We start from the raw sequence: 18,171 nt of genomic DNA, 5'->3' as shown, positions 1-18,171 counted from the left end.
CTCCCCAAAGCACAGGGACGAGGTGAGGGGCTTAGACCATGCCTGCGCAATGTTGTTTCTTACACCTGGGTGTGTGGCATTTTGTTGAGCTGGCTAACGCCACTTGGGATAGGAGTTCCACAGCAAGCACCTATTGTTCGTCGGAAGCCGTTTTTGCCCCAGGGGTCTCCGGGCTGTGTTCGTTGGGGTTGAACTCCTGCTAGCAAAACCGCCGGGTTGAGGGAAGGGTTCAAACTGTGCCTGGGCCCTGTGGTCTCTTCCAGGTCAGTGTATGGCATTTCCTTCCCCTTGCCCCAGGCACCTGGGAGCATGTCTGCACGTGGAGAAAGACTTTCCCGTGGGAAGCCGGGTTTTGTCAAACGGGTCCCAGTGCTCTGCTCCTCTCTTTTCACTCCTGTTGCCAGAAGCCCAGGGAGGATGGGAGGGCTTAGAACATGGCTGGGCACTGTGGTTTCTTCCAGAGAAGTGGAGGGCATTTGCTTTACCTTGCCACAACCACTTGGGATAGGGTCTGCACCTCAGGAAAACTGTCTCCGTGGGAAGCCGGCTTTTTGCAAAGGGGTCTCAGGGCCGTGGGCCTCGGCTGTCCCTCCGGCTCCCCAAAGCACAGGGACGAGGTGAGGGGCTTAGACCATGCCTGGGCAATGTTGTTTCTTACACCTGGGTGTGTGGCATTTTGTTGAGCTGGCTACCCCCTCTTGGGATTGGTTTTCCACAGCAAGCGCCTATTTTTCGTCGGAAGCCGTTTTTGCCTCAGGGGTCTCCGGGCTGTGTTCGTTGGGGTTGAACTCCTGCTAGCAAAACCGCCGGGTTGAGGGAAGGGTTCAGACTGTGCCTGGGCTCTGTGGTCTCTTCCAGGTCAGTGTATGGCATTTCCTTCCCCTTGCGCCAGGCACCTGGGAGCATGTCTGCACGTGGAGAAAGACTTTCCCGTGGGAAGCCGGTTTTTGTCAAACGGGTCCCAGTGCTCTGCTCCTCTCTTTTCACTCCTGCTGCCAGAAACCCAGGGAGGATGGGAGGGCTTAGAACATGGCTGGGCACTGTGGTTTCTTCCAGAGAAGTGGAGGGCATTTGCTTTACCTTGCCACAACCACTTGGGATAGGGTCTGCACCTCAGGAAAACTGTTTCCGTGGGAAGCCGGCTTTTTGCAAAGGGGTCTCAGGGCCGTGGGCCTCGGGTGTCCCTCCGGCTCCCCAAAGCACAGGGACGAGGTGAGGGGCTTAGACCATGCCTGGGCAATGTTGTTTCTTACACCTGGGTGTGTGGCATTATATTGAGCTGGCTACCCCCTCTTGGGATTGGTGTACCTCAGCAAGCGCCTATTGTTCGTCGGAAGCCGTTTTTGCCTCAGGGGTCTCCGGGCTGTGTTCGTTGGGGTTGAACTCCTGCTAGCAAAACCGCCGGGTTGAGGGAAGGGTTCAGACTGTGCCTGGGCCCTGTGGTCTCTTCCAGGTCAGTGTATGGCATTTCCTTCCCCTTGACACAGGCACCTGGGAGCATGTCTGCACGTGGAGAAAGACTTTCCCGTGGGAAGCCGGGTTTTGTCAAACGGGTCCCAGTGCTCTGCTCCTCTCTTTTCACTCCTGCTGTCAGAAGCCCAGGGAGGATGGGAGGGCTTAGAACATGGCTGGGCACTGTGGTTTCTTCCAGAGAAGTGGAGGGCATTTGCTTTACCTTGCCACAACCACTTGGGATAGGGTCTGCACCTCAGGAAAACTGTCTCCGTGGGAAGCCGGCTTTTTGCAAAGGGGTCTCAGGGCCGTGGGCCTCGGCTGTCCCTCCGGCTCCCCAAAGCACAGGGACGAGGTGAGGGGCTTAGACCATGCCTGGGCAATGTTGTTTCTTACACCTGGGTGTGTGGCATTTTGTTGAGCTGGCTACCTCCACTTGGGATAGGAGTTCCACAGCAAGCACCTATTGTTCGTCTGAAGACGTTTTTGCCCCAGGGGTCTCCGGGCTGTGTTCGTTGGGGTTGAACTCCTGCTAGCAAAACCGCCGGGTTGAGGGAAGGGTTCAGACTGTGCCTGGGCCCTGTGGTCTCTTCCAGGTCAGTGTATGGCATTTCCTTCCCCTTGCCCCAGGCACCTGGGGGCATGTCTGCACGTGGAGAAAGACTTTCCCGTGGGAAGCCGGGTTTTGTCAAACGGGTCACAGTGCTCTGCTCCTCTCTTTTCACTCCTGCTGTCAGAAGCCCAGGGAGGATGGGAGGGCTTAGAACATGGCTGGGCACTGTGGTTTCTTCCAGAGAAGTGGAGGGCATTTGCTTTACCTTGCCACAACCACTTGGGATAGGGTCTGCACCTCAGGAAAACTGTCTCCGTGGGAAGCCGGCTTTTTGCAAAGGGGTCTCAGGGCCGTGGGCCTCGGCTGTCCCTCCGGCTCCCCAAAGCACAGGGACGAGGTGAGGGGCTTAGACCATGCCTGGGCAATGTTGTTTCTTACACCTGGGTGTGTGGCATTTTGTTGAGCTGGCTACCCCCACTTGGGATAGGAGTTCCACAGCAAGCACCTATTGTTCGTCGGAAGCCGTTTTTGCCCCAGGGGTCTCCGGGCTGTGTTCGTTGGGGTTGAACTCCTGCTAGCAAAACCGCCGGGTTGAGGGAAGGGTTCAGACTGTGCCTGGGCCCTGTGGTCTCTTCCAGGTCAGTGTATGGCATTTCCTTCCCCTTGCCCCAGGCACCTGGGAGCATGTCTGCACGTGGAGAAAGACTTTCCCGTGGGAAGCCGGTTTTTGTCAAACGGGTCCCAGTGCTCTGCTCCTCTCTTTTCACTCCTGCTGCCAGAAGCCCAGGGAGGATGGGAGGGCTTAGAACATGGCTGGGCACTGTGGTTTCTTCCAGAGAAGTGGAGGGCATTTGCTTTACCTTGCCACAACCACTTGGGATATGGTCTGCACCTCAGGAAAACTGTTTCCGTGGGAAGCCGGCTTTTTGCAAAGGGGTCTCAGGGCCGTGGGCCTCTGCTGTCCCTCCGGCTCCCCAAAGCACAGGGACGAGGTGAGGGGCTTAGACCATGCCTGGGCAATGTTGTTTCTTACACCTGGGTGTGTGGCATTTTGTTGAGCTGGCTACCCCCACTTGGGATAGGAGTTCCACAGCAAGCACCTATTGTTCGTCGGAAGCCGTTTTTGCCCCAGGGGTCTCCGGGCTGTGTTCGTTGGGGTTGAACTCCTGCTAGCAAAACCGCCGGGTTGAGGGAAGGGTTCAGACTGTGCCTGGGCTCTGTGGTCTCTTCCAGGTCAGTGTATGGCATTTCCTTCCCCTTGCGCCAGGCACCTGGGAGCATGTCTGCACGTGGAGAAAGACTTTCCCGTGGGAAGCCGGTTTTTGTCAAACGGGTCCCAGTGCTCTGCTCCTCTCTTTTCACTCCTGGTGCCAGAAACCCAGGGAGGATGGGAGGGCTTAGAACATGGCTGGGCACTGTGGTTTCTTCCAGAGAAGTGGAGGGCATTTGCTTTACCTTGCCACAACCACTTGGGATAGGGTCTGCACCTCAGGAAAACTGTTTCCGTGGGAAGCCGGCTTTTTGCAAAGGGGTCTCAGGGCCGTGGGCCTCGGGTGTCCCTCCGGCTCCCCAAAGCACAGGGACGAGGTGAGGGGCTTAGACCATGCCTGGGCAATGTTGTTTCTTACACCTGGGTGTGTGGCATTATATTGAGCTGGCTACCCCCTCTTGGGATTGGTGTACCACAGCAAGCGCCTATTGTTCGTCGGAAGCCGTTTTTGCCTCAGGGGTCTCCGGGCTGTGTTCGTTGGGGTTGAACTCCTGCTAGCAAAACCGCCGGGTTGAGGGAAGGGTTCAGACTGTGCCTGGGCCCTGTGGTCTCTTCCAGGTCAGTGTATGGCATTTCCTTCCCCTTGCCACAGGCACCTGGGAGCATGTCTGCACGTGGAGAAAGACTTTCCCGTGGGAAGCCGGGTTTTGTCAAACGGGTCCCAGTGCTCTGCTCCTCTCTTTTCACTCCTGCTGTCAGAAGCCCAGGGAGGATGGGAGGGCTTAGAACATGGCTGGGCACTGTGGTTTCTTCCAGAGAAGTGGAGGGCATTTGCTTTACCTTGCCACAACCACTTGGGATAGGGTGTGCACCTCAGGAAAACTGTCTCCGTGGGAAGCCGGCTTTTTGCAAAGGGGTCTCAGGGCCGTGGGCCTCGGGTGTCCCTCCGGCTCCCCAAAGCACAGGGACGAGGTGAGGGGCTGAGACCATGCCTGGGCAATGTTGTTTCTTACTCCTTTTTGTGTGGCATTTTGTTGAGCTGGCTACCCCCTCTTGGGATTGGTTTTCCACAGCAAGCGCCTATTGTTCGTCGGAAGCCGTTTTTGCCTCAGGGGTCTCCGGGCTGTGTTCGTTGGGGTTGAACTCCTGTTAGGAAAACCGCCGGGTTGAGGGAAGGGTTCAGACTGTGCCTGGGCCCTGTGGTCTCTTCCAGGTCAGTGTATGGCATTTCCTTCCCCTTGCCACAGGCACATGGGAGCATGTCTGCACGTGGAGAAAGACTTTCCCGTGGGAAGCCGGGTTTTGTCAAACGGGTCCCAGTGCTCTGCTCCTCTCTTTTCACTCCTGCTGTCAGAAGCCCAGGGAGGATGGGAGGGCTTAGAACATGGCTGGGCACTGTGGTTTCTTCCAGAGAAGTGGAGGGCATTTGCTTTACCTTGCCACAACCACTTGGGATAGGGTCTGCACCTCAGGAAAACTGTTTCCGTGGGAAGCCGGCTTTTTGCAAAGGGGTCTCAGGGCCGTGGGCCTCGGGTGTCCCTCCGGCTCCCCAAAGCACAGGGACGAGGTGAGGGGCTTAGACCATGCCTGGGCAATGTTGTTTCTTACACCTGGGTGTGTGGCATTTTGTTGAGCTGCCTACCCCCTCTTGGGATTGGTGTTCCACAGCAAGCGCCTATTATTCGTCGGAAGCCGTTTTTGCCTCAGGGGTCTCCGGGCTGTGTTCGTTGGGGTTGAACTCCTGCTAGCAAAACCGCCGTGTTGAGGGAAGGGTTCAGACTGTGCCTGGGCCCTGTGGTCTCTTCCAGGTCAGTGTATGGCATTTCCTTCCCCTTGCCACAGGCACCTGGGAGCATGTCTGCACGTGGAGAAAGACTTTCCCGTGGGAAGCCGGGTTTTGTCAAACGGGTCCCAGTGCTCTGCTCCTCTCTTTTCACTCCTGCTGCCAGAAGCCCAGGGAGGATGGGAGGGCTTAGAACATGGCTGGGCACTGTGGTTTCTTGCAGAGAAGTGGAGGGCATTTGCATTACCTTGCCACAACCACTTGAGATAGGGTCTGCACCTCAGGAAAACTGTCTCCGTGGGAAGCCGGCTTTTTGCAAAGGGGTCTCAGGGCCGTGGGCCTCGGCTGTCCCTCCGGCTCCCCAAAGCACAGGGACGAGGTGAGGGGCTTAGACCATGCCTGGGCAATGTTGTTTCTTACACCTGGCTGTGTGGCATTTTGTTGAGCTGGCTACCCCCACTTGGGATAGGAGTTCCACAGCAAGCACCTATTGTTCGTCGGAAGCCGTTTTTGACCCAGGGGTCTCCGGGCTGTGTTCGTTGGGGTTGAACTCCTGCTAGCAAAACCGCCGGGTTGAGGGAAGGGCTCAGACTGTGCCTGGGCCCTGTGGTCTCTTCCAGGTCAGTGTATGGCATTTCCTTCCCCTTGCCACAGGCACCTGGGAGCATGTCTGCACGTGGAGAAAGACTTTCCCGTGGGAAGCCGGGTTTTGTCAAACGGGTCCCAGTGCTCTGCTCCTCTCTTTTCACTCCTGCTGCCAGAAGCCCAGGGAGGATGGGAGGGCTTAGAACATGGCTGGGCACTGTGGTTTCTTCCAGAGAAGTGGAGGGCATTTGCTTTACCTTGCCACAACCACTTGGGATAGGGTCTGCACCTCAGGAAAACTGTCTCCGTGGGAAGCCGGCTTTTTGCAAAGGGGTCTCAGGGCCGTGTGCCTCGGCTGTCCCTCCGGCTCCCCAAAGCACAGGGACGAGGTGAGGGGCTTAGACCATGCCTGGGCAATGCTGTTTCTTACATCTGGGTGTGTGGCATTTTGTTGAGCTGGCTACCCCCTCTTGGGATTGTTGTTCCACAGCAAGCGCCTATTGTTCGTCGGAAGCCGTTTTTGCCTCAGGGGTCTCCGGGCTGTGTTCGTTGGGGTGGAACTCCTGCTAGCAAAACCGCCGGGTTGAGGGAAGGGTTCAGACTGTGCCTGGGCCCTGTGGTCTCTTCCAGGTCAGTGTATGGCATTTCCTTCCCCTTGCCCCAGGCACCAGGGAGCATGTCTGCACGTGGAGAAAGACTTTCCCGTGGGAAGCCGGGTTTTGTCAAACGGGTCCCAGTGCTCTGCTCCTCTCTTTTCACTCCTGCTGCCAGAAGCCCAGGGAGGATGGGAGGGCTTAGAACATGGCTGGGCACTGTGGTTTCTTCCAGAGAAGTGGAGGGCATTTGCTTTACCTTGCCACAACCACTTGGGATAGGGTCTGCACCTCAGGAAAACTGTCTCCGTGGGAAGCCGGCTTTTTGCAAAGGGGTCTCAGGGCCGTGGGCCTCTGCTGTCCCTCCGGCTCCCCAAAGCACAGGGACGAGGTGAGGGGCTTAGACCATGCCTGCGCAATGTTGTTTCTTACACCTGGGTGTGTGGCATTTTGTTGAGCTGGCTAACGCCACTTGGGATAGGAGTTCCACAGCAAGCACCTATTGTTCGTCGGAAGCCGTATTTGCCCCAGGGGTCTCCGGGCTGTGTTCGTTGGGGTTGAACTCCTGCTAGCAAAACCGCCGGGTTGAGGGAAGGGTTCAAACTGTGCCTGGGCCCTGTGGTCTCTTCCAGGTCAGTGTATGGCATTTCCTTCCCCTTGCCCCAGGCACCTGGGAGCATGTCTGCACGTGGAGAAAGACTTTCCCGTGGGAAGCCGGTTTTTGTCAAACGGGTCCCAGTGCTCTGCTCCTCTCTTTTCACTCCTGCTGCCAGAAGCCCAGGGAGGATGGGAGGGCTTAGAACATGGCTGGGCACTGTGGTTTCTTCCAGAGAAGTGGAGGGCATTTGCTTTACCTTGCCACAACCACTTGGGATAGGGTCTGCACCTCAGGAAAACTGTCTCCGTGGGAAGCCGGCTTTTTGCAAAGGGGTCTCAGGGCCGTGGGCCTCGGCTGTCCCTCCGGCTCCCCAAAGCACAGGGACGAGGTGAGGGGCTTAGACCATGCCTGGGCAATGTTGTTTCTTACACCTGGCTGGGTGGCATTTTGTTGAGCTGGCTACCCCCTCTTGGGATTGGTTTTCCACAGCAAGCGCCTATTGTTCGTCGGAAGCCGTTTTTGCCTCAGGGGTCTCCGGGCTGTGTTCGTTGGGGTTGAACTCCTGCTAGCAAAACCGCCGGGTTGAGGGAAGGGTTCAGACTGTGCCTGGGCCCTGTGGTCTCTTCCAGGTCAGTGTATGGCATTTCCTTCCCCTTGCCACAGGCACCTGGGAGCATGTCTGCACGTGGAGAAAGACTTTCCCGTGGGAAGCCGGGTTTTGTCAAACGGGTCCCAGTGCTCTACTCCTCTCTTTTCACTCCTGCTGTCAGAAGCCCAGGGAGGATGGGAGGGCTTAGAACATGGCTGGGCACTGTGGTTTCTTCCAGAGAAGTGGAGGGCATTTGCTTTACCTTGCCACAACCACTTGGGATAGGGTCTGCACCTCAGGAAAACTGTCTCCGTGGGAAGCCGGCTTTTTGCAAAGGGGTCTCAGGGCCGTGGGCCTCGGCTGTCCCTCCGGCTCCCCAAAGCACAGGGACGAGGTGAGAGGCTTAGACCATGCCTGGGCAATGTTGTTTCTTACACCTGGGTGTGTGGCATTTTGTTGAGCTGGCTACCCCCACTTGGGATAGGAGTTCCACAGCAAGCACCTATTGTTCGTCGGAAGCCGTTTTTGCCCCAGGGGTCTCCGGGCTGTGTTCGTTGGGGTTGAACTCCTGCTAGCAAAACCGCCGGGTTGAGGGAAGGGTTCAGACTGTGCCTGGGCCCTGTGGTCTCTTCCAGGTCAGTGTATGGCATTTCCTTCCCCTTGCCACAGGCACCTGGGAGCATGTCTGCACGTGGAGAAAGACTTTCCCGTGGGAAGCCGGTTTTTGTCAAACGGGTCCCAGTGCTCTGCTCCTCTCTTTTCACTCCTGCTGCCAGAAGCCCAGGGAGGATGGGAGGGCTTAGAACATGGCTGGGCACTGTGGTTTCTTGCAGAGAAGTGGAGGGCATTTGCATTACCTTGCCACAACCACTTGGGATAGGGTCTGCACCTCAGGAAAACTGTCTCCGTGGGAAGACGGCTTTTTGCAAAGGGGTCTCAGGGCCGTGGGCCTCGGCTGTCCCTCCGGCTCCCCAAAGCACAGGGACGAGGTGAGGGGCTTAGACCATGCCTGGGCAATGTTGTTTCTTACACCTGGCTGTGTGGCATTTTGTTGAGCTGGCTACCCCCACTTGGGATAGGAGTTCCACAGCAAGCACCTATTGTTCGTCGGAAGCCGTTTTTGACCCAGGGGTCTCCGGGCTGTGTTCGTTGGGGTTGAACTCCTGCTAGCAAAACCGCCGGGTTGAGGGAAGGGTTCAGACAGTGCCTGGGCCCTGTGGTCTCTTCCAGGTCAGTGTATGGCATTTCCTTCCCCTTGCCCCAGGCACCTGGGAGTATGTCTGCACGTGGAGAAAGACTTTCCCGTGGGAAGCCGGGTTTTCTCAAACGGGTCCCAGTGCTCTGCTCCTCTCTTTTCATTCCTGCTGCCAGAAGCCCAGGGAGGATGGGAGGACTTAGAACACGGCTGGGCACTGTGGTTTCTTCTAGAGAAGTGGAGGGCATTTGCTTTACCTGGCCACAACCACTTGGGATAGGGTGTGCACCTCAGGAAAACTGTCTCCGTGGGAAGCCGGCTTTTTGCAAAGGGGTCTCAGGGCCGTGGGCCTCGGGTGTCCCTCCGGCTCCCCAAAGCACAGGGACGAGGTGAGGGGCTGAGACCATGCCTGGGCAATGTTGTTTCTTACTCCTTTTTGTGTGGCATTTTGTTGAGCTGGCTACCCCCTCTTGGGATTGGTTTTCCACAGCAAGCGCCTATTGTTCGTCGGAAGCCGTTTTTGCCTCAGGGGTCTCCGGGCTGTGTTCGTTGGGGTTGAACTCCTGTTAGGAAAACCGCCGGGTTGAGGGAAGGGTTCAGACTGTGCCTGGGCCCTGTGGTCTCTTCCAGGTCAGTGTATGGCATTTCCTTCCCCTTGCCACAGGCACATGGGAGCATGTCTGCACGTGGAGAAAGACTTTCCCGTGGGAAGCCGGGTTTTGTCAAACGGGTCCCAGTGCTCTGCTCCTCTCTTTTCACTCCTGCTGTCAGAAGCCCAGGGAGGATGGGAGGGCTTAGAACATGGCTGGGCACTGTGGTTTCTTCCAGAGAAGTGGAGGGCATTTGCTTTACCTTGCCACAACCACTTGGGATAGGGTGTGCACCTCAGGAAAACTGTCTCCGTGGGAAGCCGGCTTTTTGCAAAGGGGTCTCAGGGCCGTGGGCCTCGGCTGTTCCTCCGGCTCCCCAAAGCACAGGGACGAGGTGAGGGGCTTAGACCATGCCTGCGCAATGTTGTTTCTTACACCTGGGTGTGTGGCATTTTGTTGAGCTGGCTAACGCCACTTGGGATAGGAGTTCCACAGCAAGCACCTATTGTTCGTCGGAAGCCGTTTTTGCCCCAGGGGTCTCCGGGCTGTGTTCGTTGGGGTTGAACTCCTGCTAGCAAAACCGCCGGGTTGAGGGAAGGGTTCAAACTGTGCCTGGGCCCTGTGGTCTCTTCCAGGTCAGTGTATGGCATTTCCTTCCCCTTGCCCCAGGCACCTGGGAGCATGTCTGCACGTGGAGAAAGACTTTCCCGTGGGAAGCCGGGTTTTGTCAAACGGGTCCCAGTGCTCTGCTCCTCTCTTTTCACTCCTGCTGTCAGAAGCCCAGGGAGGATGGGAGGGCTTAGAACATGGCTGGGCACTGTGGTTTCTTCCAGAGAAGTGGAGGGCATTTGCTTTACCTTGCCACAACCACTTGGGAGAGGGTCTGCACCTCAGGAAAACTGTCTCCGTGGGAAGCCGGCTTTTTGCAAAGGGGTCTCAGGGCCGTGGGCCTCGGCTGTCCCTCCGGCTCCCCAAAGCACAGGGACGAGGTGAGGGGCTTAGACCATGCCTGGGCAATGTTGTTTCTTACACCTGGGTGTGTGGCATTTTGTTGAGCTGGCTACCCCCACTTGGGATAGGAGTTCCACAGCAAGCACCTATTGTTCGTCGGAAGCCGTTTTTGCCCCAGGGGTCTCCGGGCTGTGTTCGTTGGGGTTGAGCTCCTGCTAGCAAAACCGCCGGGTTGAGGGAAGGGTTCAGACTGTGCCTGGGCCCTGTGGTCTCTTCCAGGTCAGTGTATGGCATTTCCTTCCCCTTGCCCCAGGCACCTGGGAGCATGTCTGCACGTGGAGAAAGACTTTCCCGTGGGAAGCCGGTTTTTGTCAAACGGGTCCCAGTGCTCTGCTCCTCTCTTTTCACTCCTGCTGCCAGAAACCCAGGGAGGATGGGAGGGCTTAGAACATGGCTGGGCACTGTGGTTTCTTCCAGAGAAGTGGAGGGCATTTGCTTTACCTTGCCACAACCACTTGGGATAGGGTCTGCACCTCAGGAAAACTGTTTCCGTGGGAAGCCGGCTTTTTGCAAAGGGGTCTCAGGGCCGTGGGCCTCGGGTGTCCCTCCGGCTCCCCAAAGCACAGGGACGAGGTGAGGGGCTTAGACCATGCCTGGGCAATGTTGTTTCTTACACCTGGGTGTGTGGCATTATATTAAGCTGGCTACCCCCTCTTGGGATTGGTGTACCACAGCAAGCGCCTATTGTTCGTCGGAAGAAGTTTTTGCCTCAGGGGTCTCCGGGCTGTGTTCGTTGGGGTTGAACTCCTGCTAGCAAAACCGCCGGGTTGACGGAAGGGTTCAGACTGTGCCTGGGCCCTGTGGTCTCTTCCAGGTCAGTGTATGGCATTTCCTTCCCCTTGCCACAGGCACCTGGGAGCATGTCTGCACGTGGAGAAAGACTTTCCCGTGGGAAGCCGGGTTTTGTCAAACGGGTCCCAGTGCTCTGCTCCTCTCTTTTAACTCCTGCTGTCAGAAGCCCAGGGAGGATGGGAGGGCTTAGAACATGGCTGGGCACTGTGGTTTCTTCCAGAGAAGTGGAGGGCATTTGCTTTACCTTGCCACAGCCAGTTGGGATAGGGTCTGCACCTCAGGAAAACTGTCTCCGTGGGAAGCCGGCTTTTTGCAAAGGGGTCTCAGGGCCGTGGGCCTCGGCTGTCCCTCCGGCTCCCCAAAGCACAGGGACGAGGTGAGGGGCTTAGACCATGCCTGCGCAATGTTGTTTCTTACACCTGGGTGTGTGGCATTTTGTTGAGCTGGCTACCCCCACTTGGGATAGGAGTTCCACAGCAAGCACCTATTGTTCGTCGGAAGCCGTTTTTGCCCCAGGGGTCTCCGGGCTGTGTTCGTTGGGGTTGAACTCCTGCTAGCAAAACCGCCGGGTTGAGGGAAGGGTTCAGACTGTGCCTGGGCCCTGTGGTCTCTTCCAGGTCAGTGTATGGCATTTCCTTCCCCTTGCCCCAGGCACCTGGGAGCATGTCTGCACGTGGAGAAAGACTTTCCCGTGGGAAGCCGGGTTTTGTCAAACGGGTCCCAGTGCTCTGCTCCTCTCTTTTCACTCCTGCTGCCAGAAGCCCAGGGAGGATGGGAGGGCTTAGAACATGGCTGGGCACTGTGGTTTCTTGCAGAGAAGTGGAGGGCATTTGCATTACCTTGCCACAACCACTTGGGATAGGGTCTGCACCTCAGGAAAACTGTCTCCGTGGGAAGCCGGCTTTTTGCAAAGGGGTCTCAGGGCCGTGGGCCTCGGCTGTCCCTCCGGCTCCCCAAAGCACAGGGACGAGGTGAGGGGCTTAGACCATGCCTGGGCAATGTTGTTTCTTACACCTGGCTGTGTGGCATTTTGTTGAGCTGGCTACCCCCACTTGGGATAGGAGTTCCACAGCAAGCACCTATTGTTCGTCGGAAGCCGTTTTTGACCCAGGGGTCTCCGGGCTGTGTTCGTTGGGGTTGAACTCCTGCTAGCAAAACCGCCGGGTTGAGGGAAGGGCTCAGACTGTGCCTGGGCCCTGTGGTCTCTTCCAGGTCAGTGTATGGCATTTCCTTCCCCTTGCCACAGGCACCTGGGAGCATGTCTGCACGTGGAGAAAGACTTTCCCGTGGGAAGCCGGGTTTTGTCAAACGGGTCCCAGTGCTCTGCTCCTCTCTTTTCACTCCTGCTGCCAGAAGCCCAGGGAGGATGGGAGGGCTTAGAACATGGCTGGGCACTGTGGTTTCTTCCAGAGAAGTGGAGGGCATTTGCTTTACCTTGCCACAACCACTTTGGATAGGGTCTGCACCTCAGGAAAACTGTCTCCGTGGGAAGCCGGCTTTTTGCAAAGGGGTCTCAGGGCCGTGGGCCTCGGCTGTCCCTCCGGCTCCCCAAAGCACAGGGACGAGGTGAGGGGCTTAGACCATGCCTGGGCAATGCTGTTTCTTACATCTGGGTGTGTGGCATTTTGTTGAGCTGGCTACCCCCTCTTGGGATTGGTGTTCCACAGCAAGCGCCTATTGTTCGTCGGAAGCCGTTTTTGCCTCAGGGCTATCCGGGCTGTGTTCGTTGGGGTTGAACTCCTGCTAGCAAAACCGCCGGGTTGAGGGAAGGGTTCAGACTGTGCCTGGGCCCTGTGGTCTCTTCCAGGTCAGTGTATGGCATTTCCTTCCCCTTGCCACAGGCACCTGGGAGCATGTCTGCACGTGGAGAAAGACTTTCCCGTGGGAAGCCGGGTTTTGTCAAACGGGTCCCAGTGCTCTGCTCCTCTCTTTTCACTCCTGCTTTCAGAAGCCCAGGGAGGATGGGAGGGCTTAGAACATGGCTGGGCACTGTGGTTTCTTCCAGAGAAGTGGAGGGCATTTGCTTTACCTTGCCACAACCACTTGAGATAGGGTCTTCACCTCAGGAAAACTGTCTCCGTGGGAAGCCGGCTTTTTGCAAAGGGGTCTCAGGGCCGTGGGCCTCGGCTGTCCCTCCGGCTCCCCAAAGCACAGGGACGAGGTGAGGGGCTTAGACCATGCCTGGGCAATGTTGTTTCTTACACCTGGGTGTGTGGCATTTTGTTGAGCTGGCTACCCCCACTTGGGATAGGAGTTCCACAGCAAGCACCTATTGTTCGTCGGAAACCGTTTTTGCCCCTGGGGTCTCCGGGCTGTGTTCGTTGGGGTTGAACTCCTGCTAGCAAAACCGCCGGGTTGAGGGAAGGGTTCAGACTGTGCCTGGGCCCTGTGGTCTCTTCCAGGTCAGTGTATGGCATTTCCTTCCCCTTGCCCCAGGCACCTGGCAGCATGTCTGCACGTGGAGAAAGACTTTCCCGTGGGAAGCCGGGTTTTGTCAAACGGGTCCCAGTGCTCTGCTCCTCTCTTTTCACTCCTGCTGCCAGAAGCCCAGGGAGGATGGGAGGGCTTAGAACATGGCTGGGCACTGTGGTTTCTTGCAGAGAAGTGGAGGGCATTTGCATTACCTTGCCACAACCACTTGGGATAGGGTCTGCACCTCAGGAAAACTGTCTCCGTGGGAAGCCGGCTTTTTGCAAAGGGGTCTCAGGGCCGTGGGCCTCGGCTGTCCCTCCGGCTCCCCAAAGCACAGGGACGAGGTGAGGGGCTTAGACCATGCCTGGGCAATGTTGTTTCTTACACCTGGCTGTGTGGCATTTTGTTGAGCTGGCTACCCCCACTTGGGATAGGAGTTCCACAGCAAGCACCTATTGTTCGTCGGAAGCCGTTTTTGACCCAGGGGTCTCCGGGCTGTGTTCGTTGGGGTTGAACTCCTGCTAGCAAAACCGCCGGGTTGAGGGAAGGGCTCAGACTGTGCCTGGGCCCTGTGGTCTCTTCCAGGTCAGTGTATGGCATTTCCTTCCCCTTGCCACAGGCACCTGGGAGCATGTCTGCACGTGGAGAAAGACTTTCCCGTGGGAAGCCGGGTTTTGTCAAACGGGTCCCAGTGCTCTGCTCCTCTCTTTTCACTCCTGCTGCCAGAAGCCCAGGGAGGATGGGAGGGCTTAGAACATGGCTGGGCACTGTGGTTTCTTCCAGAGAAGTGGAGGGCATTTGCTTTACCTTGCCACAACCACTTGGGATAGGGTCTGCACCTCAGGAAAACTGTCTCCGTGGGAAGCCGGCTTTTTGCAAAGGGGTCTCAGGGCCGTGTGCCTCGGCTGTCCCTCCGGCTCCCCAAAGCACAGGGACGAGGTGAGGGGCTTAGACCATGCCTGGGCAATGCTGTTTCTTACATCTGGGTGTGTGGCATTTTGTTGAGCTGGCTACCCCCTCTTGGGATTGGTGTTCCACAGCAAGCGCCTATTGTTCGTCGGAAGCCGTTTTTGCCTCAGGGGTCTCCGGGCTGTGTTCGTTGGGGTGGAACTCCTGCTAGCAAAACCGCCGGGTTGAGGGAAGGGTTCAGACTGTGCCTGGGCCCTGTGGTCTCTTCCAGGTCAGTGTATGGCATTTCCTTCCCCTTGCCCCAGGCACCAGGGAGCATGTCTGCACGTGGAGAAAGACTTTCCCGTGGGAAGCCGGGTTTTGTCAAACGGGTCCCAGTGCTCTGCTCCTCTCTTTTCACTCCTGCTGCCAGAAGCCCAGGGAGGATGGGAGGGCTTAGAACATGGCTGGGCACTGTGGTTTCTTCCAGAGAAGTGGAGGGCATTTGCTTTACCTTGCCACAACCACTTGGGATAGGGTCTGCACCTCAGGAAAACTGTCTCCGTGGGAAGCCGGCTTTTTGCAAAGGGGTCTCAGGGCCGTGGGCCTCGGCTGTCCCTCCGGCTCCCCAAAGCACAGGGACGAGGTGAGGGGCTTAGACCATGCCTGCGCAATGTTGTTTCTTACACCTGGGTGTGTGGCATTTTGTTGAGCTGGCTAACGCCACTTGGGATAGGAGTTCCACAGCAAGCACCTATTGTTCGTCGGAAGCCGTTTTTGCCCCAGGGGTCTCCGGGCTGTGTTCGTTGGGGTTGAACTCCTGCTAGCAAAACCGCCGGGTTGAGGGAAGGGTTCAAACTGTGCCTGGGCCCTGTGGTCTCTTCCAGGTCAGTGTATGGCATTTCCTTCCCCTTGCCCCAGGCACCTGGGAGCATGTCTGCACGTGGAGAAAGACTTTCCCGTGGGAAGCCGGGTTTTGTCAAACGGGTCCCAGTGCTCTGCTCCTCTCTTTTCACTCCTGCTGCCAGAAGCCCAGGGAGGATGGGAGGGCTTAGAACATGGCTGGGCACTGTGGTTTCTTCCAGAGAAGTGGAGGGCATTTGCTTTACCTTGCCACAACCACTTGGGATAGGGTCTGCACCTCAGGAAAACTGTCTCCGTGGGAAGCCGGCTTTTTGCAAAGGGGTCTCAGGGCCGTGGGCCTCGGCTGTCCCTCCGGCTCCCCAAAGCACAGGGACGAGGTGAGGGGCTTAGACCATGCCTGGGCAATGTTGTTTCTTACACCTGGGTGTGTGGCATTTTGTTGAGCTGGCTACCCCCTCTTGGGATTGGTTTTCCACAGCAAGCGCCTATTGTTCGTCGGAAGCCGTTTTTGCCTCAGGGGTCTCCGGGCTGTGTTCGTTGGGGTTGAACTCCTGCTAGCAAAACCGCCGGGTTGAGGGAAGGGTTCAGACTGTGCCTGGGCCCTGTGGTCTCTTCCAGGTCAGTGTATGGCATTTCCTTCCCCTTGCCACAGGCACCTGGGAGCATGTCTGCACGTGGAGAAAGACTTTCCCGTGGGAAGCCGGGTTTTGTCAAACGGGTCCCAGTGCTCTACTCCTCTCTTTTCACTCCTGCTGTCAGAAGCCCAGGGAGGATGGGAGGGCTTAGAACATGGCTGGGCACTGTGGTTTCTTCCAGAGAAGTGGAGGGCATTTGCTTTACCTTGCCACAACCACTTGGGATAGGGTCTGCACCTCAGGAAAACTGTCTCCGTGGGAAGCCGGCTTTTTGCAAAGGGGTCTCAGGGCCGTGGGCCTCGGCTGTCCCTCCGGCTCCCCAAAGCACAGGGACGAGGTGAGGGGCTTAGACCATGCCTGGGCAATGTTGTTTCTTACACCTGGGTGTGTGGCATTTTGTTGAGCTGGCTACCCCCACTTGGGATAGGAGTTCCACAGCAAGCACCTATTGTTCGTCGGAAGCCGTTTTTGCCCCAGGGGTCTCCGGGCTGTGTTCGTTGGGGTTGAACTCCTGCTAGCAAAACCGCCGGGTTGAGGGAAGGGTTCAGACTGTGCCTGGGCCCTGTGGTCTCTTCCAGGTCAGTGTATGGCATTTCCTTCCCCTTGCCACAGGCACCTGGGAGCATGTCTGCACGTGGAGAAAGACTTTCCCGTGGGAAGCCGGTTTTTGTCAAACGGGTCCCAGTGCTCTGCTCCTCTCTTTTCACTCCTGCTGCCAGAAGCCCAGGGAGGATGGGAGGGCTTAGAACATGGCTGGGCACTGTGGTTTCTTCCAGAGAAGTGGAGGGCATTTGCTTTACCTTGCCACAACCACTTGGGATAGGGTCTGCACCTCAGGAAAACTGTCTCCGTGGGAAGCCGGCTTTTTGCAAAGGGGTCTCAGGGCCATGGGCCTCGGCTGTCCCTCCGGCTCCCCAAAGCACAGGGACGAGGTGAGGGGCTTAGACCATGCCTGGGCAATGTTGTTTCTTACACCTGGCTGTGTGGCATTTTGTTGAGCTGGCTACCCCCACTTGGGATAGGAGTTCCACAGCAAGCACCTATTGTTCGTCGGAAGCCGTTTTTGACCCAGGGGTCTCCGGGCTGTGTTCGTTGGGGTTGAACTCCTGCTAGCAAAACTGCCGGGTTGAGGGAAGGGCTCAGACTGTGCCTGGGCCCTGTGGTCTCTTCCAGGTCAGTGTATGGCATTTCCTTCCCCTTGCCACAGGCACCTGGGAGCATGTCTGCACGTGGAGAAAGACTTTCCCGTGGGAAGCCGGGTTTTGTCAAACGGGTCCCAGTGCTCTGCTCCTCTCTTTTCACTCCTGCTGCCAGAAGCCCAGGGAGGATGGGAGGGCTTAGAACATGGCTGGGCACTGTGGTTTCTTCCAGAGAAGTGGAGGGCATTTGCTTTACCTTGCCACAACCACTTGGGATAGGGTCTGCACCTCAGGAAAACTGTCTCCGTGGGAAGCCGGCTTTTTGCAAAGGGGTCTCAGGGCCGTGGGCCTCGGCTGTCCCTCCGGCTCCCCAAAGCACAGGGACGAGGTGAGGGGCTTAGACCATGCCTGGGCAATGCTGTTTCTTACATCTGGGTGTGTGGCATTTTGTTGAGCTGGCTACCCCCTCTTGGGATTGGTGTTCCACAGCAAGCGCCTATTGTTCGTCGGAAGCCGTTTTTGCCTCAGGGGTCTCCGGGCTGTGTTCGTTGGGGTGGAACTCCTGCTAGCAAAACCGCCGGGTTGAGGGAAGGGTTCAGACTGTGCCTGGGCCCTGTGGTCTCTTCCAGGTCAGTGTATGGCATTTCCTTCCCCTTGCCACAGGCACATGGGAGCATGTCTGCACGTGGAGAAAGACTTTCCCGTGGGAAGCCGGGTTTTGTCAAACGGGTCCCAGTGCTCTGCTCCTCTCTTTTCACTCCTGCTGCCAGAAGCCCAGGGAGGATGGGAGGGCTTAGAACATGGCTGGGCACTGTGGTTTCTTCCAGAGAAGTGGAGGGCATTTGCTTTACCTTGCCACAACCACTTGGGATAGGGTCTGCACCTCAGGAAAACTGTCTCCGTGGGAAGCCGGCTTTTTGCAAAGGGGTCTCAGGGCCGTGGGCCTCGGCTGTCCCTCCGGCTCCCCAAAGCACAGGGACGAGGTGAGGGGCTTAGACCATGCCTGCGCAATGTTGTTTCTTACACCTGGGTGTGTGGCATTTTGTTGAGCTGGCTAACGCCACTAGGGATAGGAGTTCCACAGCAAGCACCTATTGTTCGTCGGAAGCCGTTTTTGCCCCAGGGGTCTCCGGGCTGTGTTCGTTGGGGTTGAACTCCTGCTAGCAAAACCGCCGGGTTGAGGGAAGGGTTCAAACTGTGCCTGGGCCCTGTGGTCTCTTCCAGGTCAGTGTATGGCATTTCCTTCCCCTTGCCCCAGGCACCTGGGAGCATGTCTGCACGT

Source organism: Ursus arctos, unplaced genomic scaffold (genome assembly GCF_023065955.2).
Source record: "Ursus arctos isolate Adak ecotype North America unplaced genomic scaffold, UrsArc2.0 scaffold_16, whole genome shotgun sequence".
Lineage (NCBI taxonomy): Eukaryota > Metazoa > Chordata > Mammalia > Carnivora > Ursidae > Ursus > Ursus arctos.
This window is presented reverse-complemented; position numbering follows the sequence as displayed.